Here is a 15,569-nt window from a genome sequence, read left to right on the forward strand (position 1 = left end):
TTATAATATAAATAAACATGGAGGAATCTAAAATCAACTTTGGGTTTGCTTTCATTTAATTGTAAGACAATGTTTGCCAGCCAATGTTTAAAATCTTTTAATCAATTTAGAGTGTTCTCAGTTGAACAATTCTTGTCTAAAACTCACTGGGAAATAAAATTGGGAATTGTCAGCATAACAGTGATAAGATATGCTGTACTTCTGAAAATTAGATCTCAGAGGAAGCATATACAGTGAAAATAACAAGGGTCCTAAAATCGACCCTTGAGGGTCACCACACTGTGCTTGAGCCAATGTATAAGAAACATTATTACCTACATTTACAGAGAACATCCTTTCTTTTAGATAGTAAAAAAACACTGGCCGGCCATTCCCTGGATGCCAACCATACATTCTAGATGATTGAGGAGAATATTATGGTTGGTAGTGTCGAACGCGGGACTGAGATCTAATAAAACTAAGACAACAGGGAATCCTGTATCCATGGAGAGAAAAACATAATTAGTGAATTTCAACAATGCAGATTCAGTGCTGTGCAAGGGTCTGAACCCAGACTGAAATGTATCTAAAATGTTAAATGTATTTACTGTAGATAGGAGTAGAGCTGCGAATAAACAACTCTCTCCCAAATTTTGGAAATATGAGGCAGTTTGGCGAATGGTCTGTAATTGTTGTGTATTGCTGGATCCAAAAAAGTTATTTTTAACAAAGGATGTAGAATTGCATGTTTAAAACTACTTAGAACAAACCACTTGCTAATGAGCTGTTAATTATAGCTGTCACACTGGAACTGCTAGTCATGAAAACATCTTTAAGAAGGCATGGAGAAACAATAACCAGCTTGTAACTGGAACACTTCATCTTAGAGAATACATCTGCTAACTGTGCTGATGTAACTGGTTCGAAGTGAGTCAGGGAGCTGGATAGGGAAGGAATTAGTGGTTGATAAAATTGTGAAAGTACAATTGCACCTTTAATCTGCTCAATTTTGTTAGTAAAGAAGTTAAAAATGTTTCACAGTTCTCTTGGATGGCGTCCAGAAAAGCATTTTTAGTTGGGTTTAAAACAGAATCAATTGTTTTGAACAATACATTTGGTTGATTTACATTATCATAGATTAATGTAGAGAAAAACTTGGCTTTCGCTTCCTTTAACAAACTACCAGAGAGCTGTAAACGCTCCTTTAAAATATCATAAGGGACATGACGCTTGTCTTGTTTCCACTTGCTGATAATTTTTCCTGCAGAAAGTCCAGAACTGAAGCAATTTGGTAGTTAACTGGATTTACATTACGTGCAGTGCACCACCTTCCAAAGACACCCCATTTATTGGCATAACTTCTTCTAGTAGAAGGAGCCCTATCACTCAGAATGGTCTCAATAACTTCAGGTGAAAACCGTATAGCCTTTTACCTTGCTTGTGTTGAAGTCACTGGGTATGGTACTTGATGCCTCCTAGCAATTCTGTGTATTCTGATTATCTTGTTAAGGGAAAAGTACACCAGGGATGCATGTATCGCCTTACTTTACTGCTACCGGCAGCTGTCGGACGATTTTTGATTCCTTTTTGAGAGGAGTTGATAACACTGTGTTGCCCGGGTGACTGCAGTGATTTAAATACTGGCTGAACTGGATGCCATAAATGCATTGTGAATGTCAACAGATGCAGCTCTATTTCAGGCCAGTGAGTGATGGACAAATCACGATTCACTTACGCACTACAGTCTCAACAGTTAAACACCTTTATAGGGTTGCCCTAATCTAAATGAACAAATCTTGCCAACGACAAAGCCTGGAGCACTGTACCTTTGACATTGTTGAGATATATTTATTTACTTGGTTCTGGCTGGTTCTCTGCAAACTGAACATATCCGCCTTTAAAGGAAGCTCAATTTGGCAGCGATTGCCTGGCCTGCGACCAAAATGCTGTATATTGCAAGCTGTTCACTAGAAAACAAATTAACTTGTTATACCATGCCACATGCTATGGTGCAAATCAGGAAAGTGACAGAGCTTGTTCTGCATGTGTCCATTTTAAAGGCACAGTCAATCTTGGGCTTGCTGTCACAAAAGTTGTTATAAGCAAAACATATTTCATTACCAGCTATTAGTACTACAATCTTTATCTATGTTAATTTGATAAATTAAACGTGGCACCTGAACCACGTGGAAAAGATAAATTACAAATCAAATATCAATTGTTTCTCCTATAGAGCAATTAGATAAAATTGAAACTTTTGTTCCATCCCAGAAGCCTCCTACTTCTCTTAAGAGAAAAGTAGAGTTTCAGAAGTGATCTTGACAATTTCTAAAAGTGTGTTCAGATAAGCCATGAAATCAAAGTCTGTAGTAAAAAAATCAGAGATTTCAATATCAACTCAAACATTTCTCATCAAATCTTCAAAGACCAATTTATCTTAGCTATTTCTTAACTCTTTATGTCAGCAATTGTTTGTGTCTAGTTTTATTTCTCAAAAAGGAATTTTAGAGGAAAATCCAAGACAAAGTTTGTTTTCAAATTACACATTATTGAGCATGCCATTAAGTCTCCTCAGCTATGAAAGGGCAACCTCTGTTTCTCAAAGACTCCCCCTGGATTGTTACATTTCAAAACTCACAAACGAGCAATAATACACGTTGGTTCTTTTTTGGTTCAGTCAGAGGAAAGAAGTAAATTTTGGGACCCCAAAGACATCTACACTGTAACTCCTGAACTTTAAAAAAGTATAGAATCCTCACATATTCACACTCATATTAAAATATAAGTACATTACAATTGAATATCAAACATTGAAAGATATGGAAAAAGCAGTTTGATCATACTCCTGTAACTCCAGGGCACAACGGGACATGCAGCACCGTATGTGTCTCCCTTCAGACAAACGAGAAGCAGTTAATCATCGGTCACTCACAATTGTCAGTCCAATCTAGATTCTTCTAGAAAGACCTCCCTCTGCTGGGAAAAGTAAAAGTCTTAACTCTTCAGCAAACTCATTAGCAGCACATATTAGAGTTGAGCATCAAGTGTGCTTCAGTTGGCACAATGCCACCATCAGTAGTTATGTGCACCCGTGATTCTCACTGTAGTATGTGTGAATCATGTTTTGGAGGTTATAATTATGTAAAAGCAGGGTTCTGCAGGGTTAATTGAAGAACTGATCCAAAGTTATGCAAAATCCAATTTAGTTTAATGGTACAAGGAGGAAAGAGCCTGTTGTGGTCTTGGGGAAGTGACATGTTGGGCGAGGTACATTCTTTATTATATATATATATATATATATATATATATATATATATATATATATATATATATACTGGCGACCTGTCCAGGGTGTCCCCGCCTTTCAGCCCAATGTTAGCTGGGATAGGCTCCAGCCCCCCGCGACCCTGTACACAGGATAAGCGGTTGACGATGGATGGATGGATGGATATATATATATATATATATTAGAGCTGCCGATTTAAAGCGTTAATTCAGTGCGATTTAATCTGACAAAAAAATAACGCGTTGAAAACATTATCACATTTAAATCGCACCATAATAAGGAAGATTCCTGAGAAATGCAAGCTTGTATTACCACCTGTTTACTCCAGAGGGCAGTAAGTGCAATTTCAGCTGTATGAGCAATGCACAGTTTATACAGTGAAGAAAACAACCCACAACACAGACATGCGTTACGTTCTTGCGTTCAAAACACTTGAAGGAGCACAAATGCGAACTAAGGGATCTCAAGATGTGTTTAAATATTGAGTATTAAACTATATTTAACTTGACACAGTGACCTAAACATTTTATGTTTATGATGCAATGCATCAGAGACGCTACACAAGCATGTCTGACGCAGGTGTAGATTGATGGGCTCTTAAACAAGCCCTCATAATAAATCTCCAACTGATTGACAAATTCACTTGTGAAATGGATTGCTGTGAACTGTATGTAATCCAACAAATGATTGGATTATGATCAATAATATGGTATATTTGTAAACGCGATTAATTAATCGGGACACCATGTAATTAATTTGATTAAAAATTTTAATCTATTGACAGTCCTAATATATATATATATATATATATATATATATATATATATATAGGCTGAGGCTGAGCATTTGTGCAAGGCTCCAGGGAACTGTAAACAACATGACCAATTTCTGTTAAGAGAATTGAATATGGGCTACATACACATCCTTCTATCCATAACATTTTGTCACAGTTTTAATGTAAAATTTCCATTGTTAACAATTAAGTCCTTGAACAAGTCCATATAAGTCCAGGTTTTCAATATTTTAAAGATTTACAAATTATAGAATGGAATATACTTTATTATCCCTGTTAGGGGAAACTTGTGGTGGACTCAATAGGCAACATTTTTGCATTTCATAACATCACCCGAAAAAGATAAAATCACAATGCAAAGGGTACATCAAATACACAACAAGTCAACATAGCATACATTTCCAACAATCATAAAATGTATATCTTTCAGTAAAAGCATCTAATGACATAAAGATTCAAAACACAATAGAAGCATACAATCTACATCATTTGGCATCATTTAGCAATTAAATAGAAAAAGTCCCAAATACATTTTTAATCTATTCAATTTACACCGTAAGGTTCTAAAACGCCTGCCCGAAGGTAACAATTCATAATTAACAAAAATAATGCGAGATGAGTCATTTAAAATTATTCTAGCTTCCCTTAACGTACACTGTTCATACAGAGACTGGATGCTGTAATAGTCCTTCTGTCCTGTCAGTTTCATTGCTATATGCGTCAGGTGCGTCATTCCGTACCATGTGGTTAAGCCATAATTTATAACACTCTCTAATATAGCTTTGTGAAAAAGCAGAAGGATTTTGTTGTTCACCCCATAGTATCGTAGTCGACGCAAAAAATACAGTCTTTGATAAAGTTGACTACATACCAGATCAACATGTTTGTCCCAAATAAGTGAACTATGTAGACTCCCTTAAAGGACTGCACTTGACAAATTTCCTGGCCATGTATGAATACAGGGCTATAGTCACCAATGCCAATGACACCAATTACAATTTGTTCTGTAGTAGTGCCCCAAGAAATGCTTATTTTCTTTCTTCATAACTTAATGTAATAACTTCTATTTTTTGTAATCATTAAAATACTCACAGGTTAAAAAAAAGAAAAGTTTTTCCCACTTTTTTTCCCCAAAAGTTATCACCTTTTAGATTTTATTTTGCCTCTCGTTTAATAGAAGTGCAGCAGAGTGCAGAAGGGCAGTGAAAACTAACCAATTTAGGTTTTAAGTTAGAAAAGAGTTTGACAACACCACCCTGGGAATTTTATCCAGGAAACACCAGATTTAACTAAATAGGTCACACAGGTTCATTCCACACACAGTGCGGGAGACGTGGGTCCAATTATAAAAATAGAGATCTTTATTTAATAAAAAACACAAAATGGATAAAATTGGTGTTTCAAACCAATAAAGCAAGAACATTAAATAACACATGCAGGGTTGGAATCCAGGAACAGAGTATAGTTATATTTACATGCAGGGTTGGAATCCAGGAACAGAGTATAGTTATATTTACATGCAGGGTTGGAATCCCATTCACGTATAGTTATATTTAAAAGAGCTATTAGTCCATGACACAAAATAGACTTTCAAAATAGAAATCATAACTACAAGCTGAGGCTTACCAGCAGAAGGCAGACTAGATCAAGGGAAATATGGGTCCAGAGAAACAAAACGCTCGCACACACGCGTCTGATATAAGTGACACAGCATTCGGTTAGAGGGACACCATCATCAATAAAGAGAAAGAAAGCTAGCCTCTCGGTCTTGGGCACACAGCTCCTGCAATAGAAAAAAAGACAAGACCAGTTGGCACCATACTAGTCAGTCATAAATATTGAGCAAGGCTTAAGCAAACAGTGCAAAGCAACAGTTAGGACATATGTAAATAAATCACAAATAAGGAAAAAAAAAAAAAAAAAAAAAGAAAAAGAAAAAACATTCCCAAATTTAAGAAATAAAAAATTCAAAACACATTAGAAGACAAATTGAGGGCATAATATCATCAAAAAAAGCAACTCAGAGTGCCCCAAAATAAATGCATCTGGGGATGCCTCTGAGGGCAAAATACAGAGTTAAAAATATAGCTGCAAACTCAATGAAGCTAAATTTGCTTTATAGAATACAGCATAACAGGAAGCAGAAGCCCAATCGGCACAAAATCAAAGAAAAAAAAAACATGAGCAAATGAAACGGCAACATGAAAAAGCCGCCAGGTATACCAGGATGCCTACAGAGAAGATGATACATAAAACAGAAAAACAAAGACAAAACTATAACCGAACAACAAAATAGACTTAAATACAGTGAAGCTGGTTGCTCATTTTACCAAGGTAAGGCAAGCTTGAAAAACAAATGAACTTTAACCCATGGGCAGCAGCTAGCTAAAACACAAAGCATAAACAGCTCTGCCCTGCTACGCCTTCAGGACACTAACACTTAATTCAATAAACACCTATAAAACATACCTGGGTGGATGAAAGCAGTCAGTTGACATGCAGTGAGGCACAGGGAAGTCTCCGAATCCGACTACAAACAGGCAAACTAATATTAACGATTAAAAACAACAGGAACCCACTAGCCAAACTGCTAACTTTTACCACAACACCTACCTCTCAGGAGACATTAACATAGCAGGACATGCCAGTGCCGATACACGTCGGGTCCCAAAATGAGACAAATTGCCTTCTCACAATCCCACACAGAGAGGTGCTGCTCTCACACTTTATTTCTCTCTCATGTGCTCTTCTTTCTCTCTGCCAACCTTACCCATTTCCTCCCATTTTCTCCCTCTCTTCCCCCCACCCCCTCATTGTCACATTTTTCTATGATTCCCTCTCGCTAATTCCCCTTCATTCCCTATTTTTTTAATCTATATCACATTCTTCTGTCTCAGTTACCCATTTCCTCTACTTCTGTATCACTGTTTCTGTATTTTTCTGTCACACCCTCTTTTTCACTCTCTTTCTACACAAGGACACATCTCCAGGATGACAATGGAATAGGAGCACTGTGCAGATAATATACACTTTACCGCTTGTTAACAGCACCCTCATGCTTTACAGAGTCCAGCTGTGGAGGTAAAGGAAAGAGGCAAAATTAAAAATGAGCTAAGGTTGTCAGGAATAAGACCCAAACAGAGTTAAAATAAATGAATATATTAATACAAACAAAAGGGCAAAAATCTAACTAAATCTCCCACAAGGGGGAAAAACAAACATAAACAACCTGTTGGGGAAAAACAACAAAGGAATTAAAACGGGCTGGGGAAGAAGGTAATCGGGGCATAGGAACAAAGTAGGGGAACTGGACATGCATGGAATGTGACCAAAAAACAAAAATAGGGATTTTAATACTAATAATATGCAAACAAGGAGGCATTGTATGATGTAAGAGAGAGACACGTTGCGATACAGAAACAAAACAAAGCCACATACTCTCACAAGACAACCAAACACCTGAATGACATGAGCGCACATCGTCAAGACAACAAGGCAATAAGACAATATGCCCATGCCAACTGACAAACAACACAAGAGAATGCATAGCAATAACAAAGTGATACCACACATTGTCACACTAAATTAATTAGACAGAAAAACTATTGACATGAGTGCATGCTGCCAAGTTGACATTAGCACAATGCACCCACGTCAATATGGTGGTGGCGTAGTGGGCTAAAGCACATTACTGTTAATCAGAAGGTCACTGGTTCTATCCCCACAGCCACCACCATTGTGTCCTTGAGCAAGGCACTTAAATCCAGGTTGCGAGTAGTTATAGAAAACCTGTGAAAAAGCACATTGGCCTCTTAGAAGAAATGCTAAAATCTCTCATATCTTCTCTCTCTGTAATCTGCATGGCTTCTTTATTGGAAAGTCATTGGTTACTCATGAACTATGTCTTTGAACTGTAAGTCACATAATGTCTTGCTTACATATGTAACTTTGGTTCTCTGATTGGGAATGAGACGCTACCTGATGGAGGGCACGTCAGTGGTCAAGTGGTCTGAAGCCTTATACAATCACGCCAATTCATGGCCCTAAGGAGCTATGTCATGGGCTTAAAAGGTCTAATAAAAATGAGGAAAAGTCACAGATTCTGTCAAGGTCAGTTGTTATTGCTTAATTAGAACCCCAAAAATTGCAGTTTTGCAGTTCTTATTATTTTATCACACAACTATTAACCTCTCTTTACCATTCACTATACCATTATATTTTTTCCTCTCAGTACTATGTCTGTAGCAAAACATCCGAAAGATGCTGTGTCTCATAAATTACACCGGCATGAAGACCAAGCCTCATTATTTTGTGATCGGCTGAATTTGCAGTATCCCATGCCACTGTCATATAAAATAAACGGCCTCAACATTAAAACAAAGTGACAGAATGTTCGAGTCATGCAAAGCACCAAACCTTGTGAATGCCGGAAGCATGACATAGTCTTAATCAACAACTATTGTCAGTGTGAGTTATAAATGTCACACATTCATCAAAAAAGGCCTGCTGTTTGGAGCTGTAATAAGGTCCGGCCATTGTACAATGGCGAAGAGCCATGGGAATTTGTCTCACGACCACTGTCTCGTCATTCTTTATTTCTATCTTTCTCTCTCTTCTCTTCCAGCATCCACCCACCACAAAACCTTATTATAAACCAACATTATCTGACATTTTCCAGTGTCTTATTTCAGCAGAACCCTGTGCAATCTGTGAAGGGAGGCCTCGGGACATTTTTGATCATTCTGATAGATGCTGAATAGTAGCATTGTGTGCAGTCTCATGTGATGCATACGTCCCCGGTAACCTTCCACTGACAATGACGGGACAGCTGGTGGTCAAAATCTTCATGCCCTTATTTTTTTATGCTTTAGAGTTTAATGGATGCTGACTCACTACCAATTCTACTCCTATTTTAACAGTAAAGCACTGTTGATTTCCAGTGGTTCAGGGATTAGGCGAGACCGGGGCTAGTTGTAACACAGGAAACTTGTCATAAGGGCTATGTCTCAGTAACTAAGGTTTCAAGCCAAAAGTCAAACAGCAAAAATTTTAGTTTTCTCTTGGCTTGATTGTGTTTTGGTAACATAATTAAAAACCATCATAATTATAATTTTTTTCCCTTCTCTCTGTCTCACTCTCTCCCACCTCTCTCGCTCTTCCCTCCCCCTCTCCTTTCCCTAGAACTGTTCCAGGTTCACAGAAGCGGGGGAAAAACATCCGGCGCTGGGTCGGCCGAAAGGGCAGCGGCTCCTCTGTAAGTAAGACTCGGGTCAGAGAGGTCCCCTGTCTGAGTCAGGCGATGGAGGTATGTGGAGAGCGAGGAAGGCCGAGCGATGGCTGTGCAGAGCAAGGCCAGGATGGACACCTGTAGCGGATTATCTTGCCTAGTGTTTTGTTACACAGAAAAGTGTTGACAATAAAGAATCTGATGTTCGATGTTTGCACAGCTCCCACTTCCTTCAGAGAGTCAAAGAACTTCTTTACATATACATATAATATCTATATAATTAAAACAGCAAAATTATAATTATTGCTGTCAATTGACAAATCTTTTATCAAATAAATGACATGATATGCTGATTGATTAGTCAAATTAATCACAATTAATCACATATATCAACAATCCAAGAAAGTCCCCAAATAATATAACATATAATGATTAACAAGTATCATTTATGTTTAAATACATTTCAATAATATACATGTATATATATATATATATAATACTGTGGAGAGTGGGGCATGCCAAGCAGCAATCACCTGGCATCACGAACGGAGGTGGACCAGCTGGCTGAGGACTGAGTGGGCAGCGTGTCTGGGAGCTGACAAGTTTTTTTACCCCTCTCTCTGTCTCGCTCTCTCCCACCTCTCTCGCTCTTCCCTCCCCCTCTCCTTTCCCTAGAACTGTTCCAGGTTCACAGAGGCGGGGGAAAAACATCCGGCGCTGGGTCGGCCGAAAGGGCAGCGGCTCCTCTGTAAGTAAGACTCGGGTCAGAGAGGTCCCCAGTCTGAGTCAGGCGATGGGGGTATGTGGAGAGCGAGGAAGGCCGAGCGATGGCTGTGCAGAGCAAGGCCAGGATGGACACCTGTAGCGGATTATCTTGCCTAGTGTTTTGTTACACAGAAAAGTGTTGACAATAAAGAATCTGATGTTCGATGTTTGCACAGCTCCCACTTCCTTCAGAGAGTCAAAGAACTTCTTTACATATACATATAATATCTATATAATTAAAACACATTACATTATTTTGGCATACAAGTGAGCATTGATTAGGTGATACAAAAATTGGCTTTAGAAAGCAATGCAATGTTTACTTCTATATTTACCACAATTCCATATACAGTAATCTGTCAATCGGTCCAAGGTAGACTTATTATAAAGGCTTTTGGTAACACTTTATATTAAGGTTCCATTCATTAACATTAGTTAATTAATTGAGTATCGTGAACAAACAATTAACAATATATACAAATTTGTGCAATAATCTGTGCATATTTTTAGGCACTTCAGATGTTTCACAAAACATTTGTCTTAAGATGGTTATTTATATCTTCAGATTTAGTATGTCAATAGGAAAAATACATTTCTCCCAAACATTACTTTTGCAAATAGAAAATATTAGATTAGAAGAACAGGGCACTCTGCAACAGTTGGCATTGCCCCCACAGAGCACTGAGTCCCCACTGAACATCGAGTCAGTCTGGGATTACATTGAAGCAATTGAGACAGCCCAAATAGATAGAAGAACTGTGGTGAATTCTTCAAGAATCTTGGTACATCCTATCTGCCAACAACCAAGAAAAACTGTGTTCAGGTGTACCTAGGAGAACTGGGGCTATTTTAAATGCAAAGGTGGCTACACCAAATATTGATTTAGCTTTTTTTTACCGCATTTATTAATCTTTGTTAAGCCTTTCATAAGTAGGTTCTACATTCTTCTGAATGCCCCACAGAGTGAGTTATTTTTCACACATACAACAATTATGTTCATAAGAATGTAAAAAATATAAAAAACATTTAGAACTTATTTGGTTGAAAAGGATGTTCGAGCAGGTGCTTCTGTGAACTGCAAGCTGGGTCTTTCTCTCTCCATGTCAGCAGCATGGTGCAAAAGCCATTTTGAATCTGGCAGCTTCTGACGTGACTGGCTGTTGCAGAAACACATATGTTTGATGCTGCTGTGTGGGGCCCAGTTATTAACCGTCACAGAAATGCCTAGCTACCTATGAAATGGTTAATGTTAGTTAATAAAAATCAAATCGATTATTGTTAATTCATGTTAGTTAATTTGCTAACTATTGTTAACAAATACAACTTTTAATTTTTAAAATCCATTTGAATATGTTGAAATTAACATTGATTAATTTTAATAAATGCTTAATAAGTATTGTTCATTGTTAGTTCATGTTAACTAATATTAACAAATGGAACCTTATTGTAAAGAGTTACCTGGCTTTTATAAGGATGCGACTATGTACATGTGTAGCAACTCAATCCACTGTCAGCCATTTTTGGAACTCTCTCGGGAGGCTATTTCCAGTTATGAGAGTGCATCTCCTATCTACTTGAATGGGGAGACCGAAATCTCAAAAATGGTTGGTCAAGATTACAATCAAAGAATCTATTTCAAACCAGCAATAAAATTGAATAGTACTGGAATCATAAATTGTGCTTCTTTACCTCATATTATGCTAAAAAAAAGGGCTGGACTTCCTTTCTACATCCATTGACCATTGGTCACTAGAGCTTATTGGTTGGGCATTCCAATTTCTCCCATTCATTTAAATAGAAGTGGCCTGTCTCTGCTAAATAGTCTCTGGTTAAGCATAGTTTGAAATATAGAAAAACAACTAAAAACTTCTTAGAACTTGTGATATCTGCTTTTGCCAACTCTTCTTTGCAAATGCGAGTAGGAGTGGTGGTGTAGTGGACTAAAGCACATAACTGTTAATCAGAAGGTTGCTGGTTCGATCCCCATGGCCACCACCATTGTGTCCTTGACCAAGGCACTTAACTCCAGGTTGCTCCGGCGGGACTGTCCCCATAATAAGTGCACTGTAAGTCGCTTTGGATAAAAGCGTCTGCCAAATGCATAAATGTAAATGTAAATAACTGCTCCAAATAGTTCATAAATCGGACTGAATGCTCGGGTAGCAACAGCTCTAGTTCCTCTAAGGAACATGATGATCAGATCATGCTTCCCCAAGGACTTACCATCTACCGGTGCACCACTATAGCAGCCACATACATCTTCAGGGTGGAGGGGGACACAAGGGGCAGCCTCTCCAGCAGGATGGACAGCATGGCCCAACTGCACATCTTTGGGGGTCTTCACCTTGTGAACAACACCAAATTGCCAACAAACGCCACTTCAAGGTGAGGGAGCTCCTCTACTCCTCGTAGAGGGACCCCTGGCCTGAGTGATCATGTCTACCACCGACGGTGGTAGGCCACTTAATTATTCCACATCCCATCCAGGGGCCAGACATGGAGATTCCAGAGGTCTGGTCACGGGTGCCAAATGGTGCCCCGTCCTTGAGAAAGGAGGTCCTACCTCAGGGGAACTAACCAGGAAGGGGTAACAAATAAAGGGGTAATAAAAAGGTTTAACTGTGTTTTAATGCTATTTTTTAAAGAATACCTGGTCAGAGCAAGTTGTCGCAATTATATTGGGTCCAGTTGAAACATATGTTTACAGAATTTGTTGGCTAAAAACATGGACTGATATTTTTGCACCCTACCCTTTGCATTTTCTGCTGGAAAGCCTATAACAAGCTTTTTAATGGCAGATTTCCATTGTGACAACTTACCCAATGTAGTGATACTCAATATCTCACAACATGCCATGCTATTGGGACATGCTGTCACAAAAGGTCAACATGTGTTGAATTATATTTTATTTTTCTCAGCAAAAATAAAAAAACGGGTAATGATCAATAGCTTTTTGATGCCAAGACTTTAAGGTGTGGGTCTATAAAGAAATGTATTTAATCAAATAAACCTACCTGGAGAAATATTTTCCCCTAGTCTGAATGAAACTAGCAAACAGGTGGACAATAAAAATAAGAAACGGTCAGAATCAGTCTTATAAACTTCTTCTGATTTGTGGTCTAATATTCCACATTCTCAAATCTGTTAGATGAAATACATTTGTCTCAATGTGTCTCAAGTCAGGCAAAACCAGAGGTTGGTAGTAACGCACTACATTTACTTTTAAGAGTAGGTTTAATAGTGGGTACTTTTTACTCTTAAGTAAATTTCTAATGAAAATGTTTTACTTCATAGAATCGGCAGCATTCCTTTCGTTACATTACTGGTTTTAATTAAATAAATGTGCAATTTATTGATAGATTTTTGAACTGGACTTTTACGATGGTTCCAGTCAGAGATCGCTAAAAATAATGTTAAAGAGGCGTGTGAACTTGCAAAAACAATGTCAGACACTGTAATATGCTCTGGCCCCTTCCCGGCTCGTCATGATGATGAGGTTTATTAGTCTCACTGAATGGCTGGAAGTCTGAGTGGTGTCCAGAGAATAGCATAGGATTTATAAACAATTGGAAGAGTTTTTGGGGTAGACCTGACCTACGTAAGAGAGACAGACTCTATCTCTCCAGAGAATGTGCAGTTCTCCTCACTAGTAATTTGGCTCATAGACTTAATAATGATAGTATTTGACTAACTGGGGCGCAGGTCAGGAAGCAGACAAGTTGGTTAATCCTAACGACTGCTAGCTGCCTTGAGACGTCACACAGGTCATATAAACTACAACACATATAGACTGTATCACCTAGATATCGTATAGAGAATGTGTCTGTTCCCCAAACTACCAAACACAACCCCCTCATCATTTAGAAAAGAAATTATGGTACAACTTGAAAAGAAAAAGAAAAATGAAAGATAAACATCATATAATGGTAGGGCTACAAAACATTAGATATATTTCAACCAAAGCACTAATTGTTAATTCAATTATTACAGATCATAGTTTGGATGCGCTCTCTTTGACTGAAACCTAGCTTAAACCGGATGAATATCATTAGTTTAAATTATTCTGTTCATCCAGGTTATTGTTACAAGCCTTATCTGAAGGGTCAAGGAGGAGGTTTTTGGTGTTACTCAGAGGACAGTATATAAGTTTAAGTAATTTGAACTGATAATGCATAATGTGACACCATCAGATACAAATAAATTATTTTAATTTAAAGTTGCACATTTTCTACCAGATCTAAATGTTACTGTGGATAGAGCTTTAATTGTTGGTGACTTGGTGACAACATTCACCTAGATAATGAAAATAGCATTTATCAATATTCTCAACTCTCTTGGAGTCAGACAAAATGTGACAGGGCCAATTCATCACCATAATCATATTCTAGATTTAATTATGTCATATGGAGATGATGCTGATACTATAGAAATTCTGCTACAGAGAGATTACCTTGTCTCTTGTATGCTGCGATCAACTAATGTTACTCAATCTACTCCATGCTATCATTCAAGTAGAACTATTCTTTCAACCACTAAAGATAGCTTCACTAATAATCTTCCAGATTTATCAAAAAAAACTTGAAGTAATAACAGAAAATATCAATACAGTCTTCTCTAGCACTCATTGAGAATGTCACTCCCCAGTTCTATTAAAAAAAGAAAGAAAAAACTCTGTACCATGGTACAATGATCACACTCATGCTCTCAAGAGAGAAGTTCATGGAAGAATACACAATATGAGGTATTTTGTGGAGCATGGAAGGATAGTGTCTGTATAGCTACAGACAGGTACTAAAAGTTGGTAGGTCAGCATGTTTTAGCAAACTCATAGAAAATAACCACAACAATCATTGGTGTTTATTCAGTACTGTGGCTAAATTGGTAAGGAATTGTTAACTGAACCAGATATTCGGTCGAAGCACAATAACAATGACTTAATGAATTTTTTACTGATAAAATTGAAATAATCAGAAATAAAATTGGAATCATCTGTCACAGTACCTCAGAAAACAGTCTCTCGTAATTTTCAACTTCAATCCTTTTCTGTCATAGGTCATGAAGAGGTAACAAAACTTATCGAAACATCAAAAGCCACAACATGCATGTTAGTTCCAATACCAACTAAGCTCTTAAAAGAGATATTCCTTGTAATCTCGGATCTCTTCTTAATTTATTAACTCCTTGCTATCCTTAGGACATGTCCCAAGAACTTTAATATGGCAGTTATCAAACCGCTTATTAAGAAGCCACAGCTTGATCCTGGAGAATTGGCTAATTACAGACCGATTTCAAATCTCCCGTTTATGTCAAAAATACTAGAAAATGTAGTGTCCTCCCAACTATGTTCATTTCTACTGAAAAAGAGTATATATGAACAATTTCAGTCAGGATTTAGACAGAGTCTGCACATATAAGAGTTACATGACTTGCGCTTATAATCTGATCGTGGCTGCATTTCTCTTCTAGTGCTTTTAGATCTTACACATCAAAATCCCAAGGGTTAGATGAACACTCCTCGG

Source organism: Xyrauchen texanus, chromosome 29, assembly GCF_025860055.1.
Source record: "Xyrauchen texanus isolate HMW12.3.18 chromosome 29, RBS_HiC_50CHRs, whole genome shotgun sequence".
In the NCBI taxonomy this organism is placed as follows: Eukaryota; Metazoa; Chordata; class Actinopteri; order Cypriniformes; family Catostomidae; genus Xyrauchen; species Xyrauchen texanus.